Raw genomic sequence first — 14,041 nt, forward strand, 5'->3', positions numbered from 1 at the left:
TTTTAACCCACTCACTATGACTTCAGATGATGGATCTTGTTTTAATAAACCCAGTCAGTATAAAACTTGTTCTGATTCTCCTAGAAATAAGAAATCCTTCCCCCTTTTGTATCATGTGGAAGATTCGAATGTCTGTCATTTCCTTTGGCTTACACCTGGACAGTGGCTCCTTATAGATGTGTCTCAGAAGGTGTGTGTGTGGTGGGGTGAGGGGGGAGACAAGAAAATCACCTGGTTATCATTTCCCACTGGTTACCTTCAACGTCACTGTGCCTTTTCCTGCATATCGCTCTTGTTGTGGACTGCTCCCCTATTTGCTGGGGAGGCCACTTTAGACAGATTTCAGCAGATCTCTACCCTCACTAGAGGTCTGGACATAAGGTCCCAGCTCTGCTGTGAAAGCCAGCAGAGTCGTTTGGCATCTGGCCTCTGCAGGCATCACACAGGTCCTATAGGTTGAACTCTGCCCCATGATAACCCACAGCCCTACTTCTCTCCTAGTATTCTGGATACCAAGGAATCCAATAAGAAATACTCTCCTCTTTTATCTTTGTAACACAAAAGGCTTTCTTCATGCTGGATGATCCTCAGGCCTTGGCTGTCTTTCTAGTATCTAAAGATTTCCTTCTCTGTGTGTGTGTGTGTGTGTGTGTAGCATCACTGAGACATATAAAACAAATGTTAATTCCTCTTTGAAAGTAAGAATAAAGGCCTAACTGCCTAGCCTTTGTTTGTGGGGAGAAGGGGATAAAATCCCCTTTTGTTTCTTTCCAAAAGTCTAGAGTAAGGAGGAAAAAACAAACAAAAAGGCAGTAATTAATATAACAATAACTTCTCTTGTTACATGTTAATTCATTCCAGATTCAAAATTAGGTCACATCTGGATTCCAAAGCTGAAATAAATATGAGCCAAAAGAAAATAGTGGGGGGGTGGGGGGTGGGAGCATGTATGCTAATAGCAACTGCATTCATAAGGGGAGGAAGCAGGGGCCTATTGCATTTCTAAATGCTCAATGATCTAGACTCCTAGATTCTAAAGAGTAGAAGAAATCATTGAGACTCTAACTTCCCTTCCAATTAAGAAATCTGTTTCAGGATATCTCTTGCAAATAATGACCTGTCTCAGACTACATATGTATGGTGGGGAAAAGCCTGCTTCTTTTGGAGATGTCTCCTTCCATCCCTGAACAGTTCTAACAATTTTTAAAGTTCTTTGTTGTCTTAAATCAAAAATGTTCTAGGGTGTCTGGGTGGCTCAGTTGGTTAAGCGTCTGCCTTTGGCTCAGGTCATGATCCCAGGATCCTGGGATCCAGTCCCACATCAGGCTCCCTGCTCAGTAAGGAGACTGCTTCTCCCTCTCCTGCTCCCTCTGCTTGTGCTCTGTCAAATGAATAATTAAATTTTTTTTAAAAAATATATTTTGTCCTTTACCCATAGGTTTTGTTTTGTTTTGTTTTTGTTTTTTAGGAGCAATATGGGATAGGGCAGCATAGCATTCAAACATTTATTTATTATTATTTTTTTTTATAATTTTTTTTATTATGTTAGTCACCATGCAGTACATCATTAGTTTTTGATGTAGTGTTCCATGATTCATTGTTTGTGTATAACATCCAGTGCTCCATGCAATACGTGCCCTCCCTAATACCCATCACCGGGCTAACCCATCCCCCTGCCCCCCTCACCTCTAAAACCCTCAGTTTGTTTCTCAGAGTCAACATTTAAAGCCAGTTATCACACTCTCCCATCTGATTCTCTGAGTTCCCTGGTGTCCACATCTGGAAATGCTTGCCCCTCATTGCGGTCAATCAGGGTGATACACACAGACACACACACACACACACACACACACACATGAGCATGTGTCCCATTTAATACTGGGAACTACCCTATGAGGTAGGTACTATTTTTATTCCCATTTTACAGATGAGAAAATTGAGATCACATAGCTAGTTACTGGCAGAGCTGGGATTTAAACCCAGGCATTCTGGCTCTAGAGTTCACATACTTCATCACTAAGCCAGTGGTTCTCAAATTCGAGTATGCATCAGAATCACAGAGGGTCTATTCAAACATAGATTGCTGGATGCTTCTAATTGATTCAGGACTCAGCCTGAGAATTTGCATTTCTAACTAGTTCCTAGGTTATGTTGGTGCTGGTAGTCTGAACCACATTTTGAGAATCACTAGTTGGTGCTAATTAAATCCTCTCTTGATCCCCATTTTTGAGTTCTCTCTTTTGTTGCCTGCCTGGCACTCCAACTGCTCAAGAACTTGACAGCTCTTTCTAAGTTCCAGAGTATGACTAGGCTCCCATTCTGTGCTCTGAGATAACCCTGATAATACTTGTTTTCCTGAATCTCTGTCTATTGTCATCTGCCAGGTGTTCCTGTTCTCAATCTTTCTTCTTGTGCTTCCAGATGCTAGAAATCTCCCCAAACACAGCCACTCCATGATGGGTTTATCTTGTCTATTGATTCTGCTCTGTCCTGTCTGAGTACTGACTGAGCTGTGGCTGAGAGCTATCATCCCTTAAAGCTTCTCTGACCTTGGACGCCTAGGTGGTTCAGTCATTAATTGTCTGCCTTCGGCTCAGGTCATGATCCCAGGGTCCTGGGATCGAGTCCCGCATCAGGCTCCCTTCTCTGTGGGCAGCCTGCTTCTCCCTCTCCCACTCCCCCTGCTTGTGTTCCCTCTCTTGCTGTGTCTCTTTCTGTCAAATAAATAAATAAAATCTTAAAAAAAAAAAGCTTCTCTGACTTAGAACAATTAATGGAGGTCACATGTTCGCAGGTAGCATGTCCTCAAACCTGTCACTGTTCAGCTGAACCTCTTCCGACCTCTCTCTAGGCCATCTATACTCACTTAGTGTATGGAGCTCAGAACTAGACACAGTGCTCCCTATGGGATCTGACTCCAATTCACTGCAATCATCACTTCCTTTCTTCCAGACTTTTATATCCTGTTAACACTGCCTGTGATTGCATCAGTTTACCCTTTTGGCATACGTTGAGTTTTGACACAAGACTTCCAAATATTTTTCAAATAAACCGTTCTCACACCCATCTTTCCTCCATTTTATGCTTCTATAAAATCGTTTTCACTTTGACGGAGACTTAACGGTTACTTATGTTAATTTGCATCTGGTGTGTTTTTATATTGTTCCAGCCAATGGATTTTTTTCTTTTTGAAATAAGTCTCTTTATTATTTTTTCTTATTATGAAGGGAATGCTTCTACATTACCAAAAAAGTCATAAAATATAGATAAACAGAAAGAAGAACATTAAAAATTTTATTATGCCAGCCACCCAAAGTTAATCATTATGAATACCTTGGTGCGTATCTTTCTACAACCTTGATAAACATCCTTCCAAAATGTCCATGCGTTTCTGTACATAAATGATCCATAGAGATTATTTTTAGGCTCATTATAAATCCAATATATTTTATATTCCTTCTAGCTCTGCCAGCCAAAAGTGGCTTCTGTGTTTTGTTAATAAAATATTGTATAAGATGGGCAAGGACAGGATCCTGCAGCATTGCCCAAGATCCTGCCCTCCAGAAGACTACTGAGTGATCATTCAACACTCATTGGATAGCAGCTTTCAACCAGTTAGAAATCCACATGTTAGTACCCCTAGTCCAGTTTTCCATGTTATTCTGATAGACTACATGAGACGCTTCACCTATTTAAGTTGTGACGAGCACTATGCCACCTGTACATGTGATCTCAGTCTTGTAATTCTGGAGTAACCAGGCTTCACATTAAGTTGACTATTTTGTAGTTTCCAAAACCCAAATTATACTACTCTGCCTCCTTTCAGAAATACAGCCCTTTGTCCATTTCCAATTTTCAGGCTCCTTTTCCATTCTTTTTGATTTTCCAAAAATTACTGGCAGCAATTCCATAATTTCTTTGGTTGGGTCTCTCAGCACCTTGGGATAGAATTTAGCCAGGTCTGAAGAACGAAGTCTTTAACAGAGGCTTCCTGTTCCCTTACTATCTTGGCTCCTATCTTGGACTTCAATTACCTCTTAACCATGTTTGTTCCACACTTTCAGCTTTGAAGATCTTTCACTTTCATAAAGAAGATGGAAGCAAGAGTTGTGAGGAAGTTCTCCAATCCACCCCCTCCCCCCCACCTTCATCTGTTAGCCTTAGAACATCAGACTCAGTACATTGTTCTGGCCACTTTGCTCTGGTCATATCCAACAAAAAACCATTTTGATGCCTCTCACTTTTTTCCCATTCATTTTTTTCTCAGCTCAAGCCTTCAAGCTATAATTTTAACTCTTTTATACCAACCTTTTTTTGCCCCTTAGCACTATACTGTTCTCTGACCCTGTCTATGTATGATCTTTCACAATCTGATTTCATTGAAGTGGCCCATTATGCACTTATTTGCTTCCTTACATTCCTTTCTCTTTTCTTTTACACAAAGATCATTTTTAAAAATCATATTTTCTTTTTTTAAAGATTTTATTTATTTATTTGAGAGTGAGAGAGCACAAGTGGGGGAAGGGGCAGAGGGAGGGAGAAGCAGATTCCCTGGCGGAGCAGGGAGCCCGATGCGGGGCTCAATCCCAGAACCTGAGATCATGACCTGAGCTGAAAGCAGATGCTTAACCGACTGAGCCACCCAGCCACCCCTAAAATCATATTTTCAGATTTCTTTTTTTGTAGAGTCATAAGTCACTTACCCCTTGATAGGCTCTGAGCTATATCAACACACCTATCTCTTCTTTGAGTTTTTAAGATATCAGATAGATACCTCACTATTCCCTCCGTTTTACTCTGGGTTATCACAAAGATGATATGGTGTGTCATATTCAATAAGGAGTATATAGATGTCATATTCAGCACAGTTATTAGGTTAGTAGCAGTAGAAACAGACAATGGCTAAGTTATACAGAAATGGAATTTGTTGGGAGAGTTGAAGCTCAAGACTGATGAGAAGTTTTGGAACCAGGCTGTGAAACAGATAGAACCAAGGCAGCTCCAAGGGTTCACTCAGCAGGAATTATTCTCTCCTTGTGTCAATTTACTTAAGATCAAAAGTTCTAGGAGAGACAGTGCATCTGACTGACTTAACTGTCTGGCATCTATCCCTTGGCCAGGGGCAGGCAGGGAACCCTGCTTAACATGCCCAGTAAGACTGCCCTCAATGTGGGGATACAATCACTGCACAGGGAATTGGGTGCAATCACCTGTAGTGGGATGAATAGAACTCTGAAGAACAACAAATGTCCACTAGCTACTGTCTCCCAAGGTTGACCTCACTTCTACTTTATCAACAAGTTCTACCTTTTTTTCTTGGAATTAAGCATTGGTCAGCATTGGCTTTATTGATCCAACTGCTTCTGAAAAAAGGTGTTGTTAGCAAGGGGTATTAGGAATTTATGAGATGCTCTGCTTTAACCAGAAAACTTCCCACAGTTATCTGAATAGTGGAAGTCCCAGGAATACAAGTAATCTCTGTGCCAATTTTAACAATACCTCTAAGATTCTATTTACCTTGTGATCCCAAATCTTTTAGAGAGGAGTATTCACAAACAAATGCATTTATCTTCTATTAAAATATTGAATTACTATAACAATCTGTTTTGAGCTTATCAGACTTTGGGAATCATAAATATTGTCCTGAGTCTTTCCCATTATTTCTTCCTGAAAATTATGAGCTGTCCCCTCAATAACATTAATAACCCCTCTGTGAAAGTGCTGACTCTGGACTTCCTGATACTCCATTTCATTTTTCTTATTCATGCCTAGTACCATTTATAATCTTTGATATTATAGTTTTTCTTGGACTTTTTCTCCCTTCTCATCATTTCAGGAATGCCATTCATCACTATCCTATTAAATATGTTCCTTCAAGCCTCCATAAGTTGTCCTCAACTTTTGCCTGGAACGTATGCCAGCCATGTAGCCAGCTGATCATTTCTCATGACCATCTTCTTTTAAAGACAGATCTTCCACAAGAAGGGATAAAAAATTATTGTGATGTCCAGTTCTTTAATTTCCTATCTAGAATCAGAGATATGAACGTTTCTTCCAAATTCTACCATTTGCTCCCCTGTGGTAGTTGACCGAAGGGAAGCTTTCCTTGTCAAACATCCTCCCAACAGACAACCCAATTCTAAAGTGACCAGGACAGGTTAGCTACAGTCATCTCCTTATTCCTCACCATGGATAAGCTCCACAAAACACATCTTCCACCTAGAAAATGATTAAGCATATAGAAGTTGGAGGAGTAAGAGCAATTCTTAGAATCATTGATTCAAAGACAAAGTCTTCGGAGGTAGTGAGAGTGGCTGGAAAGATGAGACTAAAGGAGAAACATGGTAAATAGAAAAGAACAAAATTCCTGAAGTTTTTCTGCGAATGAGTTTTCTCATATTATCTTGGAGATCTCCCTTGCTTAACAAATCAGAAGGACAGTGGAACTGGGAGATTATTTTTTAAAACTTCTGACTTCTAGGGACTGTATTTGAAATTGAAGCAGGGCCCATGACTAGTCCTAAATGTCATACATAGGTGTTACCAACCCCAGAAAGGCTTGGACTTTGTTAGAAAAGTTGCTGACTCTTGAGAAAGCACAGTTGCCTTGAGGAATTGAGAGCCCCATTAGAAGTTTACACTGGGGGCACCTGGGTGGCTCAGTCAGTTAAGCATCCGGCTCTTGATTTTGGCTCAGGTCATGATCTCAGGTTCTTGAGATTGAGCCCCAAGCCAGGCTCCACACTGAGTGTGAAGCCTGCTTAAGATTCTCTCTCCCTCTCCCTCAGCCCCTCCCCCCATTCGTGTATGCAAGTGCTCTTTCTCTACAAAAAAAAAAAAGAGAGAGAGAGAAGAAGAAGTTTACACTGGAACCTGTCTTTGGGATGCCCTTTTAGTTTCAGAGACATAATAATCTGAAATTTGAAACTTGCCCATGACTCAGTTTCCTTTTCTTTCAGCTGTCTTTAATGAATTTATGAGATCTGACAATGGCCAGGCACGCAGCCACTGAAAGTGCTCCGGCTCTGGCACTTACTAGGCAAAGTAGTTTTTTGGGGTACTTACATGTGAGGGAAGCTGGAGGTAAAATAACATCGGTCTAAGAGAATGCTAAGAGTCAAACGGGAGAAGCCAAGTTCATGGTCCAGGGATTCAAGAACAACACAAGAAAAGAGGAGAAAAAAGCAGGAAGAAGGAAAGACCATTTTGCCCTGAGTAGCGCTGGGAGACTGGAGCTCTCTCTGTCATATGACTGATTCTCCAGGGTGTGGGTAGGGCAGCCTAGGTTGAAGGCACTGGACACAATGAAAAGAGCCATTGGTTTTAAAGACACATCCTTCATTCTCTAGAGATTTCCTTCTAGAATGCTCCCCTCAGTGAGTAGAAGCTGAAAAGTCAAAGGGATGGTTTATCTTACAGCGCACCAAAACCAGCAGCCACTCCTGGTTTTGGGGATGAAAACGTTATTGGTAGAAGGGGCTAGGAAGCTTAACAGAAGCTAGATTCAGTTAGATTGCGCATTTATTTTGGGGCAGCTCTAAGGTTGATGATGGAGATGGGGGCTGGTGGCTACGGAAAGTCCAGAGTCCTCAAACCACTTCTTGGCACCACTTCCTTTCACAATTAAATTAGTTTGCTCCACTGATGATGAAGGCATATTGTGAAAGATACAGAGAACTGTGGACAAGATGTTTGTAGGAGGTTGTGATGGGGTGGAGGACAGGACACACAAAGATACTGCCTGACATCAACAATTTAATGTATACCAGTGATGCAAGGGAATACAGTTCAGATTTCCATGCTGTATTTTCATTTTCATCCATGCAAATAGGGAAATAATGAAAAGAAGGTGAAGGAAAAAGATATAATAGGAATAAGATTATTTAATTCTATCAAGAAAAAGGGAGCAAAAACATTAATCATTAAGTGTAAAAGGGATACTCAGTCAATAATGAGCACATATTCCATGCCCAGGGTAGACATAATTAAGGAAAATAGACTGCAGCCCGAGGGGACATTGATCTGGGTAATAGAATTTCCTCCTCAGGAGTTCTCTGGAACAGAAGAGATGCCCTTGTTCTGATAAGGCTTAGTTGCAGCCCCCAACCCTCACCACTGTTCTCCCTGCCTCAGCATGGAAAGCACAGCCAGTCTTCTCAACCAGATGCACCCTGCCCCAGACTCTGCCTGACATGTTGACCACAATTGACATGTAGACCACAAACCCATGAGAGACTATCAGCCAGAACCACCAGATCAGCCGCTCCTGAATTCTTAACCTACAGGATAATGATGCTTACTATTGTTTTAAGCTGCTAAGTTGTGGGGTGATTCACTACAGTAAATAACCAGTATAACAACCTGTGGACCAGAAGGGACTGAGCCAGGTTTGGGCAGAGGGAGCAGTTGAGGTGTGATCACCTCAGCCGACGCTATGAGAGTTTCTGAAGCTCGCATGACCCTTTACAGTGATACGTATTCTTTTTTTAAACTATAGTGATTTCATTTTTTTTCTGCCTATTGGAGATCATTCCATATCCATTCATAAATAGCTTCCTTATTCTTTTCCACAGCTACATAGTACTCCACTGTGTGGAGGTAGGTATCATAATTTGTTGAGACAATCTCTTCTTGGTGGACATTTAGAGAGTCTTGCTATTTCAAAATATGCTTAAAAGTACGTATTTATACATCCTCTTTGTACACACTCACAGGTAGAAGCATAGAACTAACCCCTGGAGTTGGAACTGATAATACTCAGGCTTCTCACTCATGTTTCAGCACTGATCTATAGGAGCTGCCTGGCCCTTTATGCTTCATCTACCTACCCCTGGTTCTCACCTAAGTGCTGAAACCTTTCTCTTCTGTGAATTGCCTGGAGATCCTACTGCACTCATCACACAAAAGGCACTTTATGTGAACTCAGAAAATTCCTGAAAACCTTATGGGTGCATCCTATCAAGACATTAACAGAGAACTAGCTCAGCAAGTCCACCACTGTGTCCTGTACAGACTTTTAGGTTAACACAAAGTTTTCAAACCCTTATGGTGATAGGACACTGTAAGAGAGTCAAAAGAAGTTAAAGACTTGGTCTTTACTCTTTAGAAACTGAAAATCAAGTCTACTTCATTAGCTGGGACCCAGAGGAGCTGAATCCAATCAGCTAGTTTTTCTTCCTCACTGATACAGCTCCAGTTACCAGGGGGAGGAACTGCCCTGAGGTCACTGAAGATGTTAGGACACTCTTTCAAACTCTTTTGACTATGGCCAACAGTAACAAAACCATTTACCTTGCAATCTATCCAATTATCCACCTATCTATATATGTCTTTTTAGAAAGTATCACCAAAAGCACCTAGCCTTATATGCATAGTACTCTAGAATAGATATTTTCTATTCTAGTCTATTCCTTTTTGTAAAAATGCTGGTCTTAACCCACTCGATTTCATGAACGATTAATGGGTCACGACCTGTAGTTTGAAAACCACGGCTGTCTGTGCCACACCACAGGCCTGGGGTAAGTTTCAGGTGTTTGCCTTGTGTAATAAAAACCTTAAAACCCGGTGCTGTCTGCTTGCTAAATTGTTCTTCCTTTAAAACTTAAAAGTTATCCTCACTAAATGTACTGGAAGCCACATAAATCTGAGACTTTCTCAGAAGTTGGCATTAATGTGCTGTAATTTGGTGCCAGCGCTGGGAATATCAGTAAGTGCACCTGGCTCTGTCATTCTGCTTGATTGTCTGTCACAGCTGGGGAGGTACTTTGCCTCCAGATGCCCTTTGATGCAGCTTGCGTGAAGAGAATGCAAATGCTAGTCAGCTCCGGCCAAGAATCCATCCCCCTGTAGCTGATTGGATTACATGGCCGAGTGGCATGTGTGTCTGTCACTGGGAAGAGTGATGTGTTGTATGGGAAAACCAGGGGGATGGAGTGCAGTGAGAAGACAAGGAAAGGGGTACAGGTATGGGAGAATTCTCCCTAACCTTATGCCATCCCGCCCAAAGTGGTATTAATGATGCCACATTTGCATTCAAGTCAGTCCAGGAGGATGGGGGCGAAAGACCGACATGGTCTGTAAGTTGCCTTGTGTGTCAGGCCCTTCTCTAGGCACATTTCCATGCGGTCACTGCAGTAAGGAGTTAACATGTACTGAGGGCTTATTTTACTTGAGGCATTTATATGCATCATCCCATTTAGATCTCATAATTCTCTGAGGCGGATGCTCTGTGGCTCTCAGTTTTGCAGAGAAAACTGAAGCTTAGGGAGGGAGACTAATTTCCTCTAGTTTACATTGCCAGTATAAGAGGGAGCCAGGCCCAGCGCCCAGATCTGCCCCAGCCCCGAGCTTGTGCGTGTCACCACCGCCCTGCATCATCTCTCTTTGACAGATAGGAAACTGGCTCAGAAAGGTTGTGTCCACACAGCTAAGAGGTGGCAGAGCCGGGAGTCACGTGGAGTCTGTCCCAACACCATGGTCTTTCACTGGAACTGCTCAGCACTGCTGTATCCCAAGCCCACGGCGACCTGGGATAATTTAAAGACAAATGTGGTTCTTCCAGGAATGTAAGCTTGAGTAGGGTAGGGTGAAACAATCCCAGGGCTGCTACTGAGAAACAGGGACTCTGGTGTGATTCCCCACAAACCTGTGAGGACTGGAGGTTAAGGAGAGGGATGTCTCAGATAAATCATCCTGCATCTTCAGGCAAGTAACAGTAACACTGCAAGCTCGTGGACATTTGTGAGCTCCCTGAGGATCAGACCTAAAGGTGTGAGGGCTTTGAAAATGTTTTAGTTCCATAGAAAGATTGGACTCTTAAAATTCCTTCTTAAACCATGTATCTTATGAGAGGCCAAGAGAAATGTTAAATACTTCATTGCTTAGATAAATAGAAACAAATTCCTGGAGGGCAGGAACCATGCTGCATGGCACTTAGAATACTTAGCTCTCAAGTCCTTCTCCACTGTTACTTTGTAAAGCCCCGAAAAGGAATTTCCAGTGTCAGGGAAGATATTTAAAAGTTGGAGGGAGGGGAGGTGGTAACCCCTGCTAATTAATACCACTATTAAGCAATAGTTGTAATAGATGTTAATATTATAGTTAATTAAGGTAAGAATTCTAGAATCATTCTCTCAACAGGAACATAATTATTCTGCTCATAATCTGTACATTTTCTCTATAACTGATATATTGTTTTAAGTTACTCATATCAATGGCCTTTATGTATAATGGCCTCACAAGTTTATTTTATTTTTTTTAAAGATTTTATTTATTTATTTGAGAGAGAGAACGAGATTGAGAGCACAAGCAGGGGGAAGGGGCAGAGGGAAAGGGAGAAGCAGGCTCCCTGCTGATCAAGGAGCCCAATGTGGGGCTCAATCCCAGAACCCTGGGATCATGACCTGAGCTGAAGGCAGATGCTTAACTGACTGAGTCACCCAGGGGACCCCCCTCACAAGTTTATTTAGGAGAGTGACTGGGTCTGTAATGCTCATTCTGGTATCTCCAGAGCCTCTCAGCACACTGCCTGTCACATAGCAGGTGCTCAATAAACATTCATTGGATAAGTGGAGTTGTTGATATCTTCCCCCTTTTTTAGTTCAAATGGGAAAATAATGGTTGGCAAATACTGCAGACACGTTTTTAGCTTAAGAGTAAGTGTCAAGGTTTTGGTGAACGAATTCTATTCCATTGTCTTCGAGACTAAATAGAGGCTTTCATCCCTAAACATAAATATTACTACAAGATTAGCCACATTGGTTCATTCTCTTCAAACAAACAAATGTCGAATAGAGGTTTTTTGATTTGGGGGTTGTTTTGGGAAGCTTGTACAATTTAAAACTGGCGACCTTGGACAAGAAGATAGACAGTTCCTGGGGACTTGATTCGTGGTGGATGTGTGTTCTACTCCTGCCCCTGGGTACACGCATGTCTCCGTCCTCCCACCCCCACTCCCATGGAAGGTGCGTTTCTCCCGGCTGTTTACAGACAAGTCCCAGGGAAGACTGCCCTCAATCTTTTTGGTACAAGTGTTATAAGGGTCACCCAAGGGTACAGCCAGCTTGCTCTAGCTGTTAGTTGCACCTGACTATTCAGGGTCAAGGGAAAATAGGAACAGAGGCCTAAAAAGAAAATAGACTGGTAAAATGGAGGAAAACAACTGGAATAAAGACTTCTTTTCAAAATTCAAGCAGAGTCCTTGCTCTTTGAAGAATAGGAGGTACAAAACAATGGCAAGACAATAAGAATAAAAGCTACATAAATCACTGGACTATTCAGTTTCTATTTACAAGGAGAAACCTCTAGTCCATCCTTTATTTTCTGTTGATATTCATGAGAAAAACACAGGGAGATGATAAAACTAAATAGGGATCTCAGCATTAACAGCTGAACAGACGAAGGAATTTACATGTGTTAATCTAAAAATTACGATCACAATGAGATACCAATTCATACCCATTAGAATGGCTGTTATCCAAAAAATGGAAAATTGCCAAGTGTTGGAGAGGATGCAGAGAAATTAGAACCTTTTTCATTGCTGGTGGGAATGTAAAATGGTGCAGCTACTGCGGAAAACAGCCTGGTGGTTCCTCAAAAAGTTACACAGAGAGTTACCACCATATGACCCAGTAATTCCACTTTTAGGTATATGCCCCAAAGAATTAAAAATAGGGACTCAAACAGATCTTTCTCCACCACTGTTCTCGCAGCATTGTTCACAATCGCCAAACGGTAGAAATAACACAACTGTTTGTACCAGGACAGGTGAATGGATACATGGAAATGCGGTCTACACATTCAATGGAATATTATTTAGACTTAAAAAGGAATGCAATTTTGACACATGCTACAATGTGGATGGACCTTGACAACAGTAACGTCGAGTGAACTAAGCCAGACACAAAGGACAACTATTGTATAATTCCACTTTTACGTTATTTACAAGGAAAAAACTCCAGCTCATCCTTTATTTTCTGTTTATATTCATGAGAAAAACACAAGCTTATGAAACAATATGGATCTCAGCAATAACAGCTGAACAGATGGAGGAATCTAGAGTAGTCACATTCATAGGGCCAGAAAGGAAAATACAGGTTACCAGGGGCCAGGGGGAGGGAGAGTGGGGAGTTAGTGTTCAGTGAGTCCAGAGCTGCTGTTTGGGATGATGCAACAGTTCTGGAGATGGATAGTGGTGATAGTTCTATGGCATTATAAATCTACTTAATGCTACTGCAGTGCACACTTGAAAATGGTTAAAATGGTCATTTTTACATTATGTGTATTTTATCACAATAAAAAAGAATATATTATAAAACCTGTGGATATATGAATTACATTCGCGGTGTTGTACAAATATCACCACCAGCTGCTACCGCCTCCCTCAGAACAGGGATTACAGAGTCCAGAGGCAGGGGAAATAGGAGCTGCCGGGGTTGGCCTTGACTAGCCCTCTTCCACCAGGAACGGGAGCTTTTGGAAAGACAAGCCCTTTGAAATCCACGAAATCATCTGTGTCTCAGATAGGGGCTTAGAGTGACTTCGGAGGGGATTAGACCCTGTCGGTGGTGCCTACTTCCTAGAGATGCATCATTATTCTCAGTGATGTTTACTGAATGTCCCCTGAGAGGCCGGCATTGTAATGATCTCTTTAGAAAGCTCTGCCTAACCTTGCTTTGGTTTTTGCTTTTTCTTCCTTTAAAGACTGCTATTGCTGGGGATTTCATCTTTCTTTTCTTTTCAGCTGGTTTTTCAGGAGAAGAGGCAGTTGACTCAATGCTCTGTGTCTACAGTCTTTCAAAACCACAGCTGAGGATTTTAAATATTAGCCCGATTTGGAGAACGTGCCACTCTAAGCAAAGGCTAGGCTTGTGACAAGTTGGAAGGGAAGCTGTCCTTCAACAATGGCAAATGACACAGCTATCATCTCTGCAAGTCCAGAATGATGAATAGATTTTACCTCATCCCTCCCCTCTCCTGACAGAAGTTGGAGAACAGTTTCATTATTACTACTTTCTGGAAGAAGAAACAAAATTATTTGCCA

This window comes from Mirounga leonina, unplaced genomic scaffold, assembly GCF_011800145.1.
Source record: "Mirounga leonina isolate KUSES-001 unplaced genomic scaffold, KU_Mleo_1.0 Mir_168, whole genome shotgun sequence".
Classification (NCBI taxonomy): Eukaryota; Metazoa; Chordata; class Mammalia; order Carnivora; family Phocidae; genus Mirounga; species Mirounga leonina.